Genomic DNA, 20751 nt, shown 5'->3' on the forward strand with positions numbered 1-20751 from the left:
TCATTGTTGTTTGGCGGGCCCGGGCTGGGGATTTGAACCTGCCACCTTAAGTGTATGTATGTGGCTGGCGCCTTAGCCGCTTGAGCCACAGATGCCGAGCTGGTTGTTGCTTTTTAATAGTCACATCCAAGGCCTGAACAGCTCCACCTCTAAAATCTAAAACTGGAGAAGTCCACACTCTGACAACAAACCCCCATCCTTCCAGCTGTCGCTCCTGTGCTTCTGCAACTTCTAACCCTCCTTCTCAGAGAACTTGGAAATAACTTGCTCCCTCTGTCCACCCCCTCCTAGCCATATTTCCTCCTTTTCTAATCCATAGCCTAATGGAATGTCACTTCAACCACCCTCCTACTAATCAACTCAAGGCTCATGTCTTACAGCTGTCCTCAATGCTGGTTTAATGGAAGACAATTTTTTCACAGATGGCAGTTGGGGAGATGATTTCAGGATGATTCAAGCATGTTACATCTCCACCTCAGATTGTCAGGCATTAGATTCACATAAGGAACAGGCAACCCAGATCTCTCACATTCGAAGTTTACAGCAGGGTTTGTGCTCCTATGAGAATCTAACACTGCTGCTTATCTCACCAGAAGTGGCGCCCAGGCAGTGATGTGAGTGATGAAGAGTGGCTGTAACTACAGATGAAGCTTCACTTTGTCCCCAGCCCTCACCTCCTGCTGTGCAGCCCAGTTCCTAATAGGCCATGGACCCGGTACTGTTCCACAGCCGGGGAATAGGAGGGAGGGGTGGTGGAGAAAGTCCTGCAGTTGTTTTCTGTCTGCCCTGCACATCCACAGGACCAGCCCGGTATTGGCCTTTCTCACTTCCACGTGGGCGGCAGACTATTGCCAAAGGAAAAACAACCATTAAGGAGATTGCTACTACTTCAAACTTATAATCTTCAATTTTAACTGTACTCATCTTTCAATAATTCCTTTACCTGCTGATGGTCAGCTCTCCTCCTATTTAGCAGTTAGAAGAGTTCATGATTCTTCAAGGCCTCTAGCTTACCCCGCCCCCTCCCCTTCTTCCCTCAGATGATGATCTTGCTTATTTATTTCCCAGATAGAAGAGAGGCCACCAGTAGACACTCACTTACCACCCCATTTCCCAGCTTAAAACTTATCAGCAGCCACCTGCATCCTCTCTCCCTCCTTGGCTCCTCTCTCCCTACAGCATTCCAAGGCTAGTCCTTCCATGTGGGCTGTGATTAGGTTGTTGCTTTTTGAAACCACCTTTTTTCTTTTTAACCATAGCAACTTTTCTCTGCTAGTTTCTTCTTCATGGCCTAAAAGTGTACTCAAATCTCTTTTATCTTAAAAAGGAAAACCAAGTTTCTCCCTTAATTCTACATTTTCCTCTCTATATGAACCCCTTTAACTTTCCATTTATAGTTAAACACCTTAGTAGTTTAGGTCCATTACCACTCGGTCTTCATCTTCCATTCATTCTCCAGCTTACTGCTATCTCTCAACTGTCTCCCCCAAATCCCCGGGATTTCACTGAAACCCTTTTGGAAAGTGTTAGTAGTGCCTTCTCATTAGAAAATTCAGCTGGGTCTGGTGGCTCACACCTGTAATCCTAGCACTCTGGGAGGCCGAGGCAGGTGGATCACCTGAGCTCAGGAGTTTGAGCCTGAACAAGGGCAAGATCTGTCTCTAATAAAAATAGAAAAACTAGCCAGGCATTGTGGTAAGTGCCAATGGTCCCAGCTACTTGGGAGGCTGAGGCAAGTGGATTGCTTGGGCCCAAAAGTTTGAGGTTGCTGTGCACTAGGCAGATGCCACGGCACTCTAGACAAGGCGACAGAGTGAGACTCGGTCTCAAAAATAAATAAATAAATAATTTAATAGACTCTTATTTCTATCAGTACAGAAGTTACCCCTTTATGACCATTAATCACACTTTCATTAGGGGTTTTTGTCATCCTTTATCCTTTTGGCTGCTCAGCCTAGAACACTCTTCTGATGTCCATTGATTTCCCAGTTCATTAGTCTTCAGGGGGGTAAACACTGCATGTCATTGTGGAAGCTCAAAGTAGGGGCATTGCCAGCCTTCCTTGCAACTAGGGCACTGTCCATGACTTAGGCTTGGTCGTTCTGCTGCATCTGTCCTTGACATTGAATCTACACTTGGTGATACAAAGAATCAGGGATTGTTGACTTCTCTGACAGTGGAGAACATGCAGTATCATGCATTTTCTTGAGTCAGCATAAGTAGTCCAGTGTCCAGAGGCTGTGACTGTGGGGTCCTCATGCAATGGATTCTGTGATGTGATTTGCAGTAGTGATTTAATTGCATGGCCCTTGGGACTTCCAGGTGATTCATTGAGCTACCTAATAGCCTTCATTTTTTTTCCTCTTACAATTATCTTATTAATTAATTAGTTAGTTATTATTTTTTTGAGACAGAGTTTCACTATATTGCCTTTGGTAGAGTGCTATGGTGTCACAGCTCACAGCAACCTCAAACTCTTGGGCTTAAGTGATTCTCTTGCCTCAGCCTCCCAAGTAGCTAGGAGCACAGGAGCCTGCCACAATGCCCAGCTATTTTTTTGCTTGTAGTTGTCATTGTTTAGCAAGTCCAGGCTGGGCTTGAACCTGCCAGCCTCAGTGTATGTGGCCAACGCCCTAACCACTTAGCTACAGGCACTGAGCCTCCTCTTATGTTTAAATCAACCAGAGTTTGTTTCTGCTGTTTGCAAGTAAGAACTCTGACCTGATACAACTTTATTTTTTTACAACTTCCTTTTTGAAATACCTCTTTCAGTTGATAAATTCTTCACTCTCCTTCCTCCACTAGGCAACCATTCTAGTATTCACGTATTAATACGTGTCTTTGAACTTGAATGTGTTCCTACAAAATTGTGGATTTTTGTGTGTATGTTTTAAAATTCACATAAATAATATTTTAAAGTATCACAGGAATGGAGGACCTAAAATCCAACATACTCAAAACTAATTTGAAGCCAGTAGACTATCTAATACACGCCCACAAAAAAGAAAAACTCAATTCAAGATGGAGTGGAGAGAGGGAGGAGCAAGGGGGATGGGTGTGCTCTCACTTAATGGGTACAGTGTTAAGGTGTATGGTAAATCTCTTGGGGGCAGGACATAATTATAAGAGGGACTCTACCTAACAAATGCAAATATTGTAACCTAATTCTTTGTACCTTCAAATTAACCTGAATTGATCAATCAATAAATAAAATTGACATAAATAATATTTTGACAGGGAATGCTTTCTTTTTAAAAAACTCAGCACTAAGCTTTGAAAAATCTATATTGTCATACATCAAGCAAATTGCATTTAACTGCTGCCTAAAGGTGTTTCTACCTCAGGTCTAGGATTTAAAACTCCCTTCTATCACATAAACATTGCAGCAAACATCCCTGTACACATGACCTTGTGCTCACCTGTGTGAGAATGGGCATATTTTACCTGGAGTGAAATTGTTGTGACATAGGTAATACATTTATTAAATTTTATTTAATACTGGCAGGCTAAGGCAGGTGGATTGCTTGAGCAAGAGTGAGACTCTACCTCTCCTGGAAAAAAAGAAAGAAAGAAAGAAAGAAAAACTATCTGGGCATTGTGGAGGGCACCTATATAGTCCCAGCTACTCAGGAGGCTAAGACAGGAAGATCTCTTGAGCTCAAGAGTTTAAGTTGTTATGAGCTACGATGACACCATGGCATTCAACTCTAGAGTGAGAGAATGAGACTCTGTCTCAAAAACAAAACAAATTTTTTTCCAGTCCTGTCATATTACCCCCATCTCTGAATTGTTGCAGAAGTCATCTGCCTGTGTTCCCAGTCCCCACATCCTTGCCAATACTTATTATCCATCACTTTAATCCTTCATGACCTGAAGAGCATGGTAATTTTTTTATAGCTACCATAGAGAACTAATACAAACAGGCTGATGATGTTTTTTTTTTTTCAGTTTTTGGCCGGGGCTGGGTTTGAACCCGCTACCTCTGGCGTATGGGGCCAGTGCCCTACTCCTTTGAGTCACAGGTGCCGCCCAGGTTGATGATTTTTAAATGTAGTACACATCTGTGAAAATGCCATCTGGTGTTGGAGCCAGGGAACTAGGTTGCCAGCCCTGGCCCATGAAACTGGCAGGTCACGGACGCTTACAAGCTTGAGCAGGGTATGGCTCCCCATATGTGCCTGGGAGTCTGTTGTCTCAGTCAGGTAAGGTTCCCCATCAGGGGCAGCCAGTTGTCTCAGTCAGCTCAGAGGTGCTGGAACGCCTCAAAGGTGCAGCAGTCAGTCTTAGTGGGAGCCCAGCAGAAGCCTCGACTGACTTGTCCCGTGGCTATTTACACCACAGGTGTGGAGACTGCCAAGCAATGATGTGTGTTCTCTCCTGCTCTCAGGTGCTATGTGATCTTGAGCTCTTTAACGGGAGACCAATCCCTTCCCCATTCCCTTATTACCAAAGTGCTTCTTTTCAGGTGTCTCCTACAATCTGGAACTTGGTGGTTGGAGGTGGGCACCCCATGGAGGGGGGTGATGGCAGGTAGTCAGAGGTAGATTGCTCTGACAGGAGAGGCCTCAACAGCAGGCATCTTTGAAGAGTCATGTTTGCCAGAGCAGAACATAAAGGTGGTGATAGATACTACCAAGGTTCCGAAAAACAACCAGGAGACTTTGCATGGAGTAGACAACATTGTGAGTTTGACCTCCATTGATTCAATTCTGGGCTGGGGTGGGCTGGGGAACATGTAATTACTTTCTGCCTGCCCCCTAGACTTCATGCTCCTTGAGTCTAAAGACTATATCTTATATATGGTTATATATATATAATAGTTCCTAAAACTATTTCCCAGCCTGGGGTAAATGCCCATTAAATAATTGTCGAATGAAAAGCTACATGTTCTTGACTTATTCTCGTCAATCTACAAAATGGAGAGTTTTCTTTCTCCCAGTGCTGAAATGATGTTTATTTTGCCTTTTTCCCTTAAAGTCCTTAGGCAGGGAAGTGACAGGAAGGCCAGCTCTAGCTCTGGGCCCAGTTAGCAGACCTGCAGCCTCTTTAGCCAGACCTTTGTCTCCCCGCCTCCCCACAACAAATATTATGGTTCGGTATTCTGGGTAAAAAGAACCCTGGGATTGAAAAGACTCAGGAGAGCATGAGGAAATGAAATCAAGAACTGTCCAATTGCCCTCTCTAACTGGAAGTTGCTGAAATAGCATCAGAATGGATTGATTCCTATTATACCACTGTCTGCACACATACGGGGGAGACATGGAAGGGATTGACCTTGCTAAAGTCAAATAGTAGAAGAAAAAAATGAGAGGCAAGAGGCTGAGGAAATTAAACCATTGAATCCGTTCTTTAACTATTCACACCAAAATTAAATTACTACTAACTAAATACACGGCAAACGTCTCATTTAGTTCTCATAAACCTCTGTTGATGGGACATCCCACTTTACAGAGGACGAAATGGAGGGGAAGAGCAATTAGACAATTGTTCTAAAAGGATTCTAAATAAAGCCAAGTGTTATTTCTCATGTATTGTTAAGAAAGCTGTGCAGTGCGTGGACAGCTGGCGTGCAGCGTGTGGACAGCTGGCTGTCAGCACATTTATGTCCCGTCTCTAATGATAACAAATGACTGCCTGGGCAGTTTGTCTCACGTTGTCACAGGTTCAGCTTCTCCACGACATCATGTAAGTGTGATGGAGTGATCAGACAGGAAACAACTCCACATAGACACCTTTGATTGCAGAAAAGAAGGAGACTACACAAAGGGAAAATATGTTCCAGAGAGAAGAGCAAGTCAGTCGCCACCAGTTAAGAACTCCCTGATCAATACCGTATCAGCCATAAAGAAAGATTTTACATCTTTTGTATTTACCTGGATGGATTTGAAGAACATCCTCTTTTTTTTTTTTTTTTTTTTTGAGACAGAGCCTCTAGCTGTCCCCCTGGGTAGAGTGCCGTGGCATAGCTCACAGCAACCTCCAACTCCTGGGCTCAAGCGAGTCTCCTGCCTCCGCCTCCCAAGTAGCTGGGACCACAGGCGCCCGCCACGACGCCCGGCTATTTTTTGGTTGCAGCCGTCATTGTCGTTTGGCGGGTCCGGGCTGGGGATTTGAACCCGCCACCTTAGGTGTACGTAGCTGGTGCCTTAGCTGGTTGAGCTATAGGCGCCGAGCCTGAAGAACATCCTCTTAAGTAAAATATCCCAAGAATGAAAAAGTGAGCATCCTATGTGCTCAATACTAATATGAAACCAGTAGATGAAGACTACATGCCCACATGAGAGAAGAACGCAATTAAATTCAGATGGGAGGGACACGGTTGGGGATTGGTAAGCTCTCACCTAATGGACACAGTGTGGGGGTATATGGCACACCTCTTGGGTGAAGGGCTCAACTACAACTTGGACTTTACCTAACAAATGCAAACAATGGAACCCAATCGTTTGTACCCTCATATTAATCTGAAATAAAAAAAATACATAAGCACACTGAACAAAAAAATAAAAAAGAACTCCCAGGTGGTTTCCTTTTATTGGCATGGTCCTGGGGCTGGCTTCTGGGAAGTGTGGAATGTTACTAGATGATTGATATACATGACTGACAGGTGTTCAGTGGTTTCCTACATCCCTTCCCCTGATTGGATCCTGGCTTCTCCACTTATAAACCACCTTCCTGGCCTGCATCTGCCGCCTGCAGACTTGTCCCTGCCTAACAAGATCCCATCTCTACAAAAAATTGAGAAAATTATCTGGGTGTGGTGACAATGCGTATAGTCCTAGCTACATGGGAAACTGAGGCAAGAGGATCACTTGAGCCCAGGAGTTCCACAGTTCCAGAGTTCCAGGTTATGGTGAGTTATGATTGCACCCCTGCACTCACCCCAGGCAATAGAGATCCTATCCCTAAAAAAGAAAACAGACAAACAAAACTTTGTAAATTACAGGAAAGTATAAAGAAGAAAAAAATAGTTCAAAATTCCTCCTCCGTGAGAGAGCTACTGTGAACGCTTCCCTCCAGCCTGGAAAAGAGGTTTTACTCAGCTGAAAAGAATCCAGTTGGAAAATAAAGAGATCAGTGAAGTGATTGCCCAAAGTTCAAGGGAGAAATGTGAACCAGCCGGGAAACCTTTTCATGCTTTCTACCATTGCTCTGATATAATCATTTTCAGTAACAGTGTGAACTTTGAGATTGCTTTAAAATGTTTTCAGGCTCTCATATTATGTAAACTTGTCAGCAGAGTTACATTAATTAGCAGGTCCAGCCCAATGCCAAACTTTGATCTTTTTGCAATTGAGCATCCCCCTAAATATTGTAGGAGAGATCCTGGAAATTTGAAGAGATTATTTGGATAATTTTAAGGATAACTGATTTCCATAAATGCTTCCACTGGTGCAAATATTTTAGAAAAGGGAAAAATGAATAAAAGATGCCTTTACTCTGTAATTAGAGAAGAGGAATTTTGTGGGGCAGAGGGGAGAGAGGGACACAGACCAGAGATTGGTCTAGATCCTTTCTAGATCAATGCTCCTGTCTAGATCTTTGCTTTTGTTTTTTCTTTTGAGACAGAGTCTCACTCTGTCACCCTGGGTAGGGTGCTGTGTCATCATAGCTCACAGCAACCTTGAATCTTGGGCTTGAGCAATCCTCTTGCCTCAGCCTCCCTAGTAGCTGGGACTACAGGCATCTGCCATGATGCCTGGTTAGTTTTTTTCTGTTTTTAATGTTCAAACTCCTGAGCTCAAGCAATCCACTGGTCTTGGCCTTCCAGAGTGCTAGGATTATAGTCATGAGCCACCACACCAGCCCAGACAAGTTCACTGATGTTAATGTGAACATCATTCATATTCACAATGTAACCTTCATTCATATTCACAATGAGTATGGCTCATTCATATTCATATTCACAATGAATGAGCCTTCCATGGCTCATTCATATTCACAATGTAACCTTCATTCATATTCACAAATGAGTATGGCTCCTGTGTGTCTCTTGGTATGGATATTTTTTCACTGGGATGTTATCTTCAGGCTTGTATCTATGGCATGGGGTTGGGGGCTGGCCATTTGCAACAGCATTGCGCAGCACCAGGGCACAAAGCATGTGTGGCTGCCTTTTGGAGCGTGCTAAATTTTAGGCTGAGAAGAACAGCAGAGGAAAAGCAAGAGAAAGAAGTGTGGCAGTAGGGACTGAGGAAGAGGACAGGAGGGAGGCTACGGCAGGAGAACTCGTGTGGGATGAGGACGAGCAGGCCTCCTTTCCCAGACAGGGCAGTGCCCACCTCTAGCAGTAAGGAGGGATCCTGGGGCAAAAGGAGAGCGACAGAACACGCAGGTGCCTGCTATGTAGAAAGGTGTCTGAGGCTGTGTGGGCGGTGCCCTGAGAGGCACAGCAGGCAGCAGTCCTGAAAACCCACACACTTGCTGAGGAAAGCTCTGGCTCTTTGCTTCTTTGGAGAGAAGAGAATATTCCCAGTTGGCACACTCTCATCTACGAGCTTCCTAAATTCTGAGTCATGGATTTCCCATTCTTCTAAAGGGTGAAATGATGCTAAAGAGGAATATTGTAAACCCTGGGCTAATCTGCTCATTTCCATCCAGGCCATGCTGGTGACCCCAGTACCCGTAGTCCTTGTGTACGTGTGAGTCATTATTTGATTTCTGATGCAAATGTGGCAGTACCTTTCCATCTGAAGATGCAAGCACTGCAAAACTCTCTACAGTGGGAATGAGAGTTGGTGTCCTCACAGACATGAGACGACCACTGAGCTATGCATCTTCCTGCAGAAGGACAGCAGTAGTTGTTCCTTGCTCTGTACCCTTACCTGATGAGCCACCGCTGATTTACAGGACTCTGCTGCTGCTGCTGCTGCTTCTAGTTCCGCTTCTAGTTCCTCTTCTTCTTTTTCCTCTTCCTCCTCCTCCTTCATCTTTGTCTCTGTCTTCATCTCTTCCCCCTCCTCCCTCTCCTTCTTCCCCTCCTCCTCCCCTCCCTCTTTCTTTCTTCTTCTTTTTTATTTTATTAAATCATAAACACATAGATCATGTATACATTAATGCATTTATGGGGTACAATGTGCTGATTTCATATAGAATCAGGAACGCTTATGTCACACTGCTTAATACATACCTCATCTTGTTTACTTAATTATTGTGTTAAGACATTTATACTCTGTACTAATAGATCCGACATATACCCTTGCATTATGTACTGTGGGTGTGATCGCAGCATTCACCCTCCCTCAATCTGACTTCTCCCCTTCCCTCCCATCCCCCTCCCCCCTCCTTCATCTTGGGCCATAGTTGTGATCTATTCTTCATATGAAAGTGTGAGTGATTATAAATTGGTTTCATAATAGTGCTGAGTACATTGGATATTTTTCTTCCATTTATGAGGTACTTTACCACATAGGATATGTTCCAGCTCCATCCATGTAAACATAAAAGAGGTAAAGTCTCCATCTCTTTTTAAGGCTTCGTAATATTCCATGGTATACATCTACCACAATTTATTAATCCATTCATGGGTCAATGGGCACTTGGGATTCTTCCATGACTTTGCTATTATGAATTGAGCTGCAATGAACAATCCAGTACAAATATCTTTGTTATAAAGTGATTTTTGGTCTTTTGAATATACACCTAGTAGAGGAACTGCAGGATCAAACGGCAGGTCTACTTTTAGATTGAGGAGATCTTCTTTTTTAGAGTAAGGAGTCCTACTATGTTGTCCAGGCTGGTCTCAAACTTCTGGCCTTAAGCTATCCTTCACCTCAACCTCCCAAAGTGCTGGGATTATAGGATGAGCCACCATGCCCAACCTTTCATCACAGAACAATGGTTAACTATGAGACAGGGTGCTCTTCAACCAACACCATTTAGGTTTGCTGGTTTGATAGATAGAAAGTTTTATTTTAAAACTGTAGTAAGAAAGTATGATATTGGCACAAGGATAGACATTTAGACCAAAAAAGGGGGGAAAGTCTAGGAACAGAATTATGCACATGAAAACATTATATGTGACAGACTTAGTGTTATAGATCAATGGATTGTTCCATAAATGAATCAATTTTCTATGCATATGGGGACAAATTAGATCCCCATTTCATACTACAATAAATTCACAGCACAGATATATTATAGAAGGATTAAAGACCTATTGTTAAATGTAAAACTTAAAAAAATCTATAAATTAATAGGAGAATATATTTAGGTCCTCAGGGTAGGAAAGGATTTTTTAAATAAGACACAATAATCATAAAACTTAGAAGATACTGGACATTTTAAATATTAAAATTAAAGCTTTTGCACAAAAATCCCCCAAACATCAAACATAAAATGAAAAGGTGACTGGAAAAGCAGACAAAGATAGCTTACAACTGAGAAAACGACAATATCCAGAATATGCATTGGATACTATAAATCATTTAAATAGGCAACTCCTAAAAGAGGAAGCAAAAGAGGCAAATAAACGTGTAGACAAGAAGTGCAAATTATAAACACAAAGTGACACAATTTCACAGGCTATATATATATATATATATATTTTTTTTTTTTTTTTGGAGACTCAGTCTTACTCTTTCACTCTGGGTAGAGTGCCTTGACATCATCATAGCTCACAGCAACCACAAACTCCTGGGCTCAAGTGATTCTCTTGCCTCAGCCTCTCAAGTAGCTGGGACTAACAGGCATGTGCCACCATGCCCAGCTAGTTTTTTCTATTTTTAGTAGAGACTTGCTCTTGCTCAGGCTGTTCCCCAACTCCTGAGCTCAAGCAGTCCACCTGCCTTGGCCTCCCAAAGTGCTAGGATTATAGGTATGAGCCATGGCAACGGGCCCAAAAAGTGAGTATATTTAAAAAAATTATATAATGTCTTCCTCCCAAGCCACTGTCTCAGAAGTGACTGTTCTTTCTCCTTTTCCAGTTTGGGAGCCTCTCAAGCATTAGATGCTGCTTGAACAGCAGCTGTTCCCCTGATTTATGTGTCATTAGCAAATCTTTTTGTCAAATAGGCTCCATCTACTAAAGCCTAGTTTGGTTGTATTACATCATGTTAGCAAATCTATAAAGCATCCAATTTAGACCTCCTCTCTCCCCCTTGCAGACCTCTAGGGTCACTTTATTTAAAGTAACACTAGGAAAAACATCTTATTGATTGCTCTTGGTTTCGCAAAACTGACAGATGGTTAAAATGACTCTTAAATGGTGGTATATTGACCATTCTTTTTTCCTTCCTAAGTTAACAACTGTTTTGTTCCATTAGCTGCTGTAACCCTGGCTGCCCTTGGATAGTTTAAAAGAGAAAATATGAGACAAGAAAAGAAAAAAGAGAAAAATGCCAATTTAAGCTCCATCCTATACCAGTTGAATCAGAATCTCTGGGATATAGTCAATACCGGCTTCTTTATAGCCATAACAAATTCCTCTCTCTTCTTTCTAATTCTTCTCACTGAGCTTACGAAACACAATTTTTTTTTTTTTTTTTTTTTTTAGACAGGAGCCTCAAGCTGTCCCCCTGGGTAGAGTGCCATGGCATTACAGCTCACAGCAACCTCCAACTCCTGGGCTCAAGCGAGTCTCCTGCCTCCGCCTCCCAAGTAGCTGGGACCACAGGCGCCCGCCACAACGCCCGGCTATTTTTTGGTTGCAGCCATCATTGTTGTTTTGGCGGGTCCGGGCTGGGGATTCGAACCCGCCACCTTAGGTGTACGTGGCTGGCACCTTAGCCGGTTGAGCTATAGGCGCCTAGCCACGAAACACAATTTAACAATGCACCTGAAGGTTGATGTGTAGTCCTCCTCCCTTCCAGAGGTAACCACTATCTCAATTTTATTTAACCTAGCAGATGTTTCTAGAGTTTTTCTTTTTTAATTTTAGATTAGAAGCTGGAGATAAGGATGTGAAACTCAAAGATGCCTCAATTGGGTGAGTCATTTCAGTTTCCCCACCTAGGAATATTTGAAAGTCGCACCAAAAATAAGGAACGCTTCACGAATTTGCATGTCATCCTTGTGCAGGGGCCATGCTGATTTTCTCTGTTTCATTCCAATTTTAGTACACATGCTGCCGCAGCAAGTACATTTATAGTCTTTTTGACTGACAAGTCTTGTTCTCCTCTTTGCCCCCCTCTAAGGATACCTATTACTGCTCCCAAATAAAGAGTGGTTGTAGACTCCCTGTTTTGAACAACAACTATGGACAAATGATAATTGTCATTGGGGGCCATCGCTCCTCCTAAAATTCGCTTACAAGCTAATTTGCTATGTGTAAATTCACTCTGGCTTAGACTTGTTATTTTGCCCTTCATAGCTATTTTTATTTCATAACGTCTTTTTTTTTTTTTTTCAGTTTTTGGCCAGGGCTGGGTTTGAACCCACCACCTCCACCATATGGGGCCAGTGCCCTACTCCTTTGAGCCACAGGCGCCACCCCATAACATTGTCTTAAACTAAATTTGGCCTGAGTCTACCTCCATATTTTCAGTCCCTTTCTAGGCAATCACAGCCTAACTGAGCAAAAAGAAAAGTTTATACAAGTGTATTTGTATACTTTTTAACAAATAGCTGGGTCAGCCAATCTTTGTAGGTGAGCTCCAGTCATAGGTGGTCAACCGATCAGACTAAGTTCCAAGAAGGCAAACACTGATCTACAACCAGCAAAGCTGGTTACACACACAAAGACTTGTATTTTCTGTCTCTAAGTACTGCCTGCCTACATCCTGGAGCAGAGTTCTCGGGACCTCTTTCGGTTCTGAGCGCTCCCAGATTCATGAATCATTCTTGGCTCAATTAAACTATGTTAAGTTTTACTTGTCTGAATTTTTTTTGTGGGGGGGCTGGCATTCTTCCTGTCTTTGGGATGCCACGCTATTCTCTCTCGTCTCCCCCCCCCCATATGATCCTTTCTCTCACTTCCTGCTCTCTGCTCTCTTCTTCTCATCTCTTCCCTCCACTATCTTCCCTTTCTCTAGTAGAAATAAATGTATACTTTTATAACCTAATCTTGGCCTAGAGAAATTCTTGTCCTGTGAGCAAACATACTGAGCAACTGAGCATTTCTATACCTATCAAAGTAACAAAACAAAATATAAAAAAAATCAAAATGAAGAAAAAGTTTTAACAAGTATTATGCCGAGGAATGAAATTGAATGAAGATATTTTGAAAGTAAATAAAGGCCACTGAGAGTTGTTGACATAATTTGGAGTTTCCCAATTCAATGCATGTCTGTAAAAGAAAAGGCTTTTTTTTTTTTTTTTTGAGACAGAGCCTCAAGCTGTCCCTGTGGGTAGAGTGCCGTGGCATCATAGCTCACAGCAACCTCCAACTCCTGGGCTCAAGCAAGTCTGCCTCCCAAGTAGCTGGGACCACAGGCGCCCACCACAACGCCTGGCTATTTTTTGGGGGGTGCAGCCGTCATTGTTGTTTGGCGGGCCTGGGCTGGATTCGAACCCACCACCTCAGGTGTATGTGGCTGGCACCTAAGCCACTTGAGCCATAGGCACCGAGCCAGAAAAGGGTTTTTTAATGTGGTTTATGAAAACCAAGAAGTAATTAGTACTTGCATTCAGTGTCATTAACTGCAAATGAGACACCAAATGCTTTATTATTTATTTATTTTTATTTCAAAATACTAAGGGAGTACAAATGTTTTTGTTACAGGGATGTCTTTTATAATTTTTAAGTCGGGACTTTAGTATGCCCATTAACCGAATATGTTCACTGTATGTGATAGGTAGGTTTTTACTCCTCCGTTCCTCCCTTGACACTTTTAAGGAAGATAATTAAGGTGAAAAACAAATATTTGTAATGATGTAAATAATTGAAAGAAAATAGGGAGCTTCTTTTTAAAAGATGGTGGGAAAGATGCCTATGATATTGTAGCAAGAAGTTATGAAGAGGTATAGTATATTCAAATATATGATTGATTAGGAGGGTAACGACTAGAAAAATTGATCCTTTTGTAATTCATCTATATGAAGACTGGATTTTCACATGCATGTATAAGTGGTGCCTCCCTCAAATCTTATTACAAATGTTGGTACATTACCTGTCTGATGTAGAAAAACAAAACAAACCAAAATGACTATATTTTAAAATGAAATGCAAGAGGCTGGGCACAGTGGCTCATGTCTGTTAATTCCAGCCTTTTGGTTCCAGACCAACCGGCCTGGCAACCTAGCAAAACCTGTCTCCATCAAAAAAATAGAAAACTTAGCTGATGTGTGCATCTCTAATTACATGGGAGGCTGAAGCAGGAGGATTGCTGGACCCCAATCAAGAGTTCAAGGTTTCAGTGGAGCTATGATAGTGCCACTGCACTCTAGCCCGGGAAACAGAGTGAGACCCTGTTTCTTAAAAAAAAGAAAAAGTTGGCTCGGCGCCTGTGGCTCAAGCTGCTAAGGCGCCAGCCACATACACTTAAGGTGGCGGGTTCGAATCCCCAGCCCGGGCCCGCCAAACAACAATGATGGCTGCAACCCAAAAATGGCCAGGTGCTGTGGCGGGTGCCTGTAGTCCCAGCTACTTGGGAGGCTGAAGCAGGAGACTTGCTTGAGCCCAGGGGTTGGAGGTTGCTGTGAGCGTGATGCCATGGCACTCTACCCAGGGGGATAGCTTGAGGCTCCGACTCAAAAAAAAAAAAAAGAAAAAGTTTTGGGGAGACCAGGAGGCCATTGATCTGGATGGAGCTCCTGCACTAGGCTCAGTAGATCAAAGCAATGGAGTTAAGAGTCACTCATGCTAAAATTCCACGTCACCAAAGCAAAACCAAGTTCTTTATTTGACCTTCCAAGAAACTAGGAGAGAGCGAGAATAGTCACATTCCCAAACAGACCATTTTTAGTCAGCATGGTAATAAGGAAGTCTCTGCTGCTTTTACCCTGAGGGAAAGCAACTTGAAGGAACATGGTGTTAACCAACAGGATTTTGGTGTTATGCTGTCTTCTTTCTCCTGCTTAAGTTACCTTGTAAAAAGGAACTGTTCTGCCATGACCGACATAGTACCTTTGTATATTAAGATAAGATGCTACCTGATTCAGTAATTGTTAATAAATCCAATTACAGCAAGCAGTATGTGGTGATTTTGTCTTTTGATAGTGACTTTTGGCTTCTTCCAAGATAATCTGGTAATAAAATAAGATCTGAAGGAATTTCTCTTGAGGAATTATTAAAAGTGTATTTGGGGCAATGAGAAATGTGTATTGCCTTCTAAAACATTGTGACCACGGTTCCATAAACATCTATTGTACAGTATGTACAAACCTATTTTTTTGTACCCTCATTAATACGAAGCCCTGACGTGTGCTCCAGGACTGAGTGTTTGCATACGTTCCAGGTGATACCGACCGCTGGATCTTCACTCTCACTATTGCTTAGGAAACATGACCTTGTTGATGCCAGCCAGCAACAGTTCTCCATCCCTCTCTCATAGGTGTGTGCTCTCCCTGGGCAGGAACACTCGCCAGGGCACATTTACAGGTTCTTCAGAACACTGTTGGACAATACGTATATTTTTCCCTTTTATTTTTTTTATTTTTATTTTTTTTGCAGTTTGTCTGGGCTGGGTTTGAACCGGCCACCCTCGGTATATGGGTCTGGTGCCCTACTCACTGAGTCACAGGTGCCGCCCCCCCTTTTATTTTTGATTGACAATAATTGTACCTATTCGTGGCATGCAGAATGATACTTCCCTACGTGTATACAATGTGTGATGATCCAATCAGGGTAAAGTGCATATCCATCACCTCAAACATTTATTTTTTCCTTGTGTTGCAAACACTCAAAAATCCTTCTATCTTTTTGGTAATTTACAATGAATTGTATCGTAGCTCGCCATATCCACCCTATAGCGCTGCAGAGCACCAGAACTCATTCGTCCTATCTAGCTATGATTTCGTGTCTGTTAGCTAACTCTCCTCCTCCTCCCCACCTCTCCACCACTAATATCCAAAATTCCACTCTCTACTTACATGAGCTCAAAATATTTTTCTTAGTGCCCATATATGAGTAAGAACATGTGGTATTTATCTTTCTTTGCTTGATTCATTTCACCTACCAAAACGTCCTTTAGGCTCATCCATGCTGCATTAGATAACAGGATTTCATTCATTTTTATGGCTGGATAGTTCAGTGTGTGTGTGTGTGACGTTTTCTTTATCCATTAATCTGTTGTTGGATACTTAGGTCAACTCTATACCTTAGCTACTTCCAGTAATGTTACAATAAACATGGGGGTTCACGTATCCCTTTGATATATTGATGTTCTTTCTTTTGGATAAATATGCAACAGTGGTATTGCTGAATCATATGCAGTTCTATTTTTAGCTTTCTGAGAAGTCTCCATAACTACTTTCCATAATGACTGTACTGGTTTACATTCCCCCCAACAGGGAGGGCTTTCCTCTTTCTTCAGGTTCTCACTAGCATTTGCTATTTTTTGTTTTTTTGATGTAGTTATAAGGTACATATTTTAAAAAGGTCGACATATTTTTAAAAGCACAAAATATGAATCCTCAGGAAATAAGAATGCACACACATATCTAACTACTCCAAAGATGTCAATCATAGCATTGCTTTAAAATAGGAAAAAAAAATCTATAGTAAATTAAAATAATGGAGTACTATGCAGTTGTTTGAAATGAGAGAAGAGAATATTTTGTTGTGGGAAAGCTGTTCGTAATTTAATATTGTGAGATGAAAATAGATTATAAAGATGCATACTTTATATAATCTTTTCATAAAATGATATGTATGAATATTATTTCTAGGCAAAGGTTCTGAAAAGGTAAATTCCAGTAGATTTTAGAGTCTGCACTGAAGAATGCTGAGGTTCTGTGGGACTCCAGTTGGGGGTTGTACAAAGGCCACACCATTGGGTTTTCAGACATCCCCCCTACTTTTTTTTGTTTTACATTTTTATAACCTACATATGATTCATTTGAAGAAAAGGCTTTGCAAATTTGAAAAATTTACAAATCACTGCTATGTATACATACATGTATTCTCCAAATATAAAAGTAGGTATCTCTAGATGTGTTTCTCTGTTTTTTATTTGACCCCTCAAGTTCCAGCTGACCTCTTAGCAGGACGCCCCGTTATCTTAGGGGTAATTTTTCTTTTCTTCTCTTCCCTTATCTTCATTTTCAGCTTTTTCTATAGTTCAGTGTTGCTTTTGCAATCATAAAAAGAGTTATTTTAATTTTTAAAAAGCTAATGAGAAAAGAGCAACATTAAATTTACTTGACAGTGACATTTAAAGATATTAAGCTAAGGAAGGGAGTTGTAAGAGAGTTGGCATTCCTGAGCTGAGTACAATGGTTTGTTTATTTATTTATTTTTGAGACCAAGTCTCACTCTGTTGCCCTGGGTAGAATGTTGTGGTGTCATCATAGCTCACAGCAGCCTCAAGCTCCTGGATTCAAGCAGTCCTCTTGCCTTAGCCTCCAGAGTAGCTGGGACTACTGGAGTTGCACACTCGTGTCCCCGACAACTCTTCTATTTTTAGTAGAGACAGGATGGGGGTCTCACACTTGCTCAGGCTGGTCTTGATCTCTTGAGCAGGAGCAATCCACCTGCCTCTGCCTCTCAGAATGCTAGGATTGATTATAGGTGTGAGCCCTGTGCCCCGCCCTACAGTGGTTTATTTGTGTCCCTGGATAAACTTGTTTCCATAGCAGCAGCCTAGGTCAAGTGAGAACAGATGGGTTGACATTTCTGCTGAATTTGCGCTCTTATTATCTTGGAAATTAATTTTTTTGCCCTATTTAGCTGTATGAAAACAATGACAGGAAGATTTTGAACCAAACTAGAAAGTAACCAAAGTAGAACATAATCAAAGCAAAATATGAAAAGGTTTAAGAATTCCCTCTGTAATTTACCCAGATGAACCGTAACAAAGTGTTATCATGGGTGATATTTCTCAAGTTCCTGGAATGGATAGTCCTATTGCACCTTGCTCTTTATTAGTTTATGTAAATAAGAAATGACCTACTAGCATCTAATGGGGCTTAGTCTGTTAAAATTTAAATGACTCCTCAAGGCTTTTAGGAAGTTAATGAATTACTGGTCCAGCCTTTAGGGGTGAAGAGAGAAGTAAGCTTGTGGAGTTGGTTAGAGTAAATCTATTTCATTTGAAAATGTTTATCTTTTTGACTTCCTGTCATTAGTAAATATATCCCCTGGGCAAGTTCAAAGTTTTTTTCTTCATTCATTCATTCATTCGGCAGTTACTAACTAGGATCTTCCTCAATACAAGATTAAAGGTCTACTGAGTGCTAGTAATGCCATTGTGCTCTGAACCTGAGAGCAGGTCAGAAGGAATTTGAGTGTGACAGCTTTACAAGTGTGTGCTTAGCCAGTTTAGGACTTTCTTCATAAAAGTGAATCATAGGAGGTCAGAGTGAGCTTCTCTCAGGCCATAGGAAGAAGATGGAGGTGGAATTGCTCTTACCCAGGAGGAAATTGAGAAGGAGACAGAGACGCTGATCCACCACGAGAAGACATGCCTGGATCCTGCTCTAGGTCTTCAACCCTAATACTGAGTGGACAAGTTCTCAGGCAGGAGCGTACCTTCCAGCGAGCTGCAGATCTACACTTGGATGGCTGTGACCTTGAAAAAACTGATTAGTTTAGTACAAGAAGTCTACGCAGAAGCTAGAAAGAAGGGGACATACTTTAATTTTGCAATTGTTTTTACAGATCTTAAAAGACCTGGCTATCGAGTTAAGGATATTGGCAGCACCATGTCTGGCAGAAGGGGACTGATGATTCCAAGACCCTGCAGTTGCAGAAGTTCCAAGTAGGAGATTATTTGGACATAGCAATTACCCCTCCAAATCAGGGGCCACCTCCTTCAGGGTGTATGAGACCTTATTTAATTCTATTTACTATTCATTCTGTTGCAGGAAGATGAGGCCCAAGGACAGAAAGAGCACCCAAGCACCACGTTTATAAGAGGAAGGTCTTTATTCACCAGCCTGGAGCTTATGGCATAGAAGAATTCCAAATGGCCATGCTCCCCAACTGGCTTTGTCTTTCCCTTTTTATTGACAGTCAAAAAGTTCTATCCCACAGGTACCCCTGTCATTATGAGTTTGAATCAATGCTATTCCAACCCTTATAGTTCTAACTACAGAATTTCACAGAACTTGGAAACTTCCAAGTTACAAATTCCCAAGAGCTGAGTCATCATGGAGAGGACCTTGCAGGTGTCTCCTTGTGGTGTCCTTGAGAAGACCTGTTCTCCTAGACCTCACCCTTCTTGGGTATCCTCTCTCAGTTCAATTTATTTTTTGGTTAGTTACTTAAAATAAACTTACATGCTCTTTTCTCTCCTCTGATTATTGCCATTAAGCCTTTAAATTATAAACAAATTATAGTGCATCCATTTGGGAGTTAAATTTGGATGTGCTATGATAATATTAATAGAAAGTCTGTGCTTTTCAAGCCCTTCTATAAACTATGAAAAAAGTGCTCTTAGCATTCTATATAAAAGTCTATTGTTAAATACATGTGTGTAATCAGAAAAAAAATTGAATCATAAACCCTTAACTTCATTTAGTAAAGAGTGTGAAATGACACCAGCTTTTTAGGGACAATTTCTCTAAAATTTACCTTTCCTTCTTTTTATGGAAAAGATGTCCTTTTTTTCTTGTCCAAATCTAATTCCTGCACCACAGGTCTCTTACCGAACCTAGCTGTATTAGGGTCATCCAGAGAAACAGAACCAATAGCATACACACTGTGTGTGTATAAAAGTACATAAGGGAGAATTTATTTTGAAGATTGGTTCACATGATTATGAAGGCTGAGAAGTCCCATGAAATGCTGTCTGAAAACTGCAGAACCAGGACAGCTTGTTGGTATAATTCAGTATGAATCAAAGGCCTGAGAACTGGGTGAGCTGGTGATGTAACTCTCAGAGCCAGGTGGAAGCCCTGAGAACTGGGAGTTCCGAGGCAGGAGATGGATGTTCCAGCTGCAGAAGAGGTGGCGAGTTTGCCCGCCCTTCACCTTTCTGTTCTATCCAATAGGCCCCCAATAGTTTCGATGTTGTCCACCCACAGTGCTGAGATCAGACCTTCCTTACTCATCTGCTGATTCAGATACTAATCTTTTCTGGAAGCAGTCTTATAGACACACCCAGGAATAATGTTTTCCTGGATATCTGGATGTCTCTTATCCCAATTAGACTGACACCTAAAATTAGTTATCATACCAGTGTAATCAATTTTCATTTATTCATCAAACTTACTGTGTGTTGTGTACTGTGTCCATGCCGTGCACTGTGCATATGCTGCATGTTACACACTGTGGCTGGCGGTGGGTACCAAGACAAAGGCATAGCCTCAGCTCTCCGGGAGCTCACACAACAGTTTGCTAGTGCAATGATAAAAGTAAATCTGAAGTGAGTAGGAAGGGTAAGCAGATGTGAAAGAAGAGATGTCAGGGAAGGTTTCCTAGAGGAAAGCTGGGGCGGGGGGGAGGTGGTGGTGGTGGTATACATTGCCACTCAATGGTAGAAAAACATTTCAAAATGAGAACACTTAAAACTGAGCACATTGTCTTTTCTCAAATCTGTCTTCCTGTGCTTCCTGTCATCATCTCTTATCACCTCCCTCTACCTAATCATCCAAGACAGATATCTAGGCATTGGTCTGGATACCATGTCTCCCTCTCCCAGACCTTCTAAGGATTCTAGAGCCAGCCTGATGGGATGATCACACTGCAGATGGCCTTGGGATAGGTGGATCTCA

The 20751-nt window shown here is 41.9% G+C and overlaps 2 non-coding genes and 1 pseudogene across 2 annotated transcripts; 2 read left to right on the forward strand and 1 right to left on the reverse strand.

The window, feature by feature from the left end:
* The window catches only part of LOC111722626, a 40678-nt pseudogene extending 21770 nt beyond the window's left edge, over positions 1 to 18908 (forward strand).
* On the reverse strand, positions 11971 to 12073 carry LOC111722969. The gene has a single exon (XR_002771594.1). It is a non-coding gene; the product is annotated as a U6 spliceosomal RNA (small nuclear RNA).
* LOC111722872 lies at positions 13951 to 14055 on the forward strand. The gene has a single exon (XR_002771518.1). It is a non-coding gene; the product is annotated as a small nucleolar RNA U13 (small nucleolar RNA).
* Positions 18909 to 20751: the final 1843 nt, after the last annotated feature.

The sequence above is a fragment of the Otolemur garnettii genome, unplaced genomic scaffold (genome assembly GCF_000181295.1).
Source record: "Otolemur garnettii isolate 467f Iridium unplaced genomic scaffold, OtoGar3 scaffold00006, whole genome shotgun sequence".
Lineage (NCBI taxonomy): Eukaryota > Metazoa > Chordata > Mammalia > Primates > Galagidae > Otolemur > Otolemur garnettii.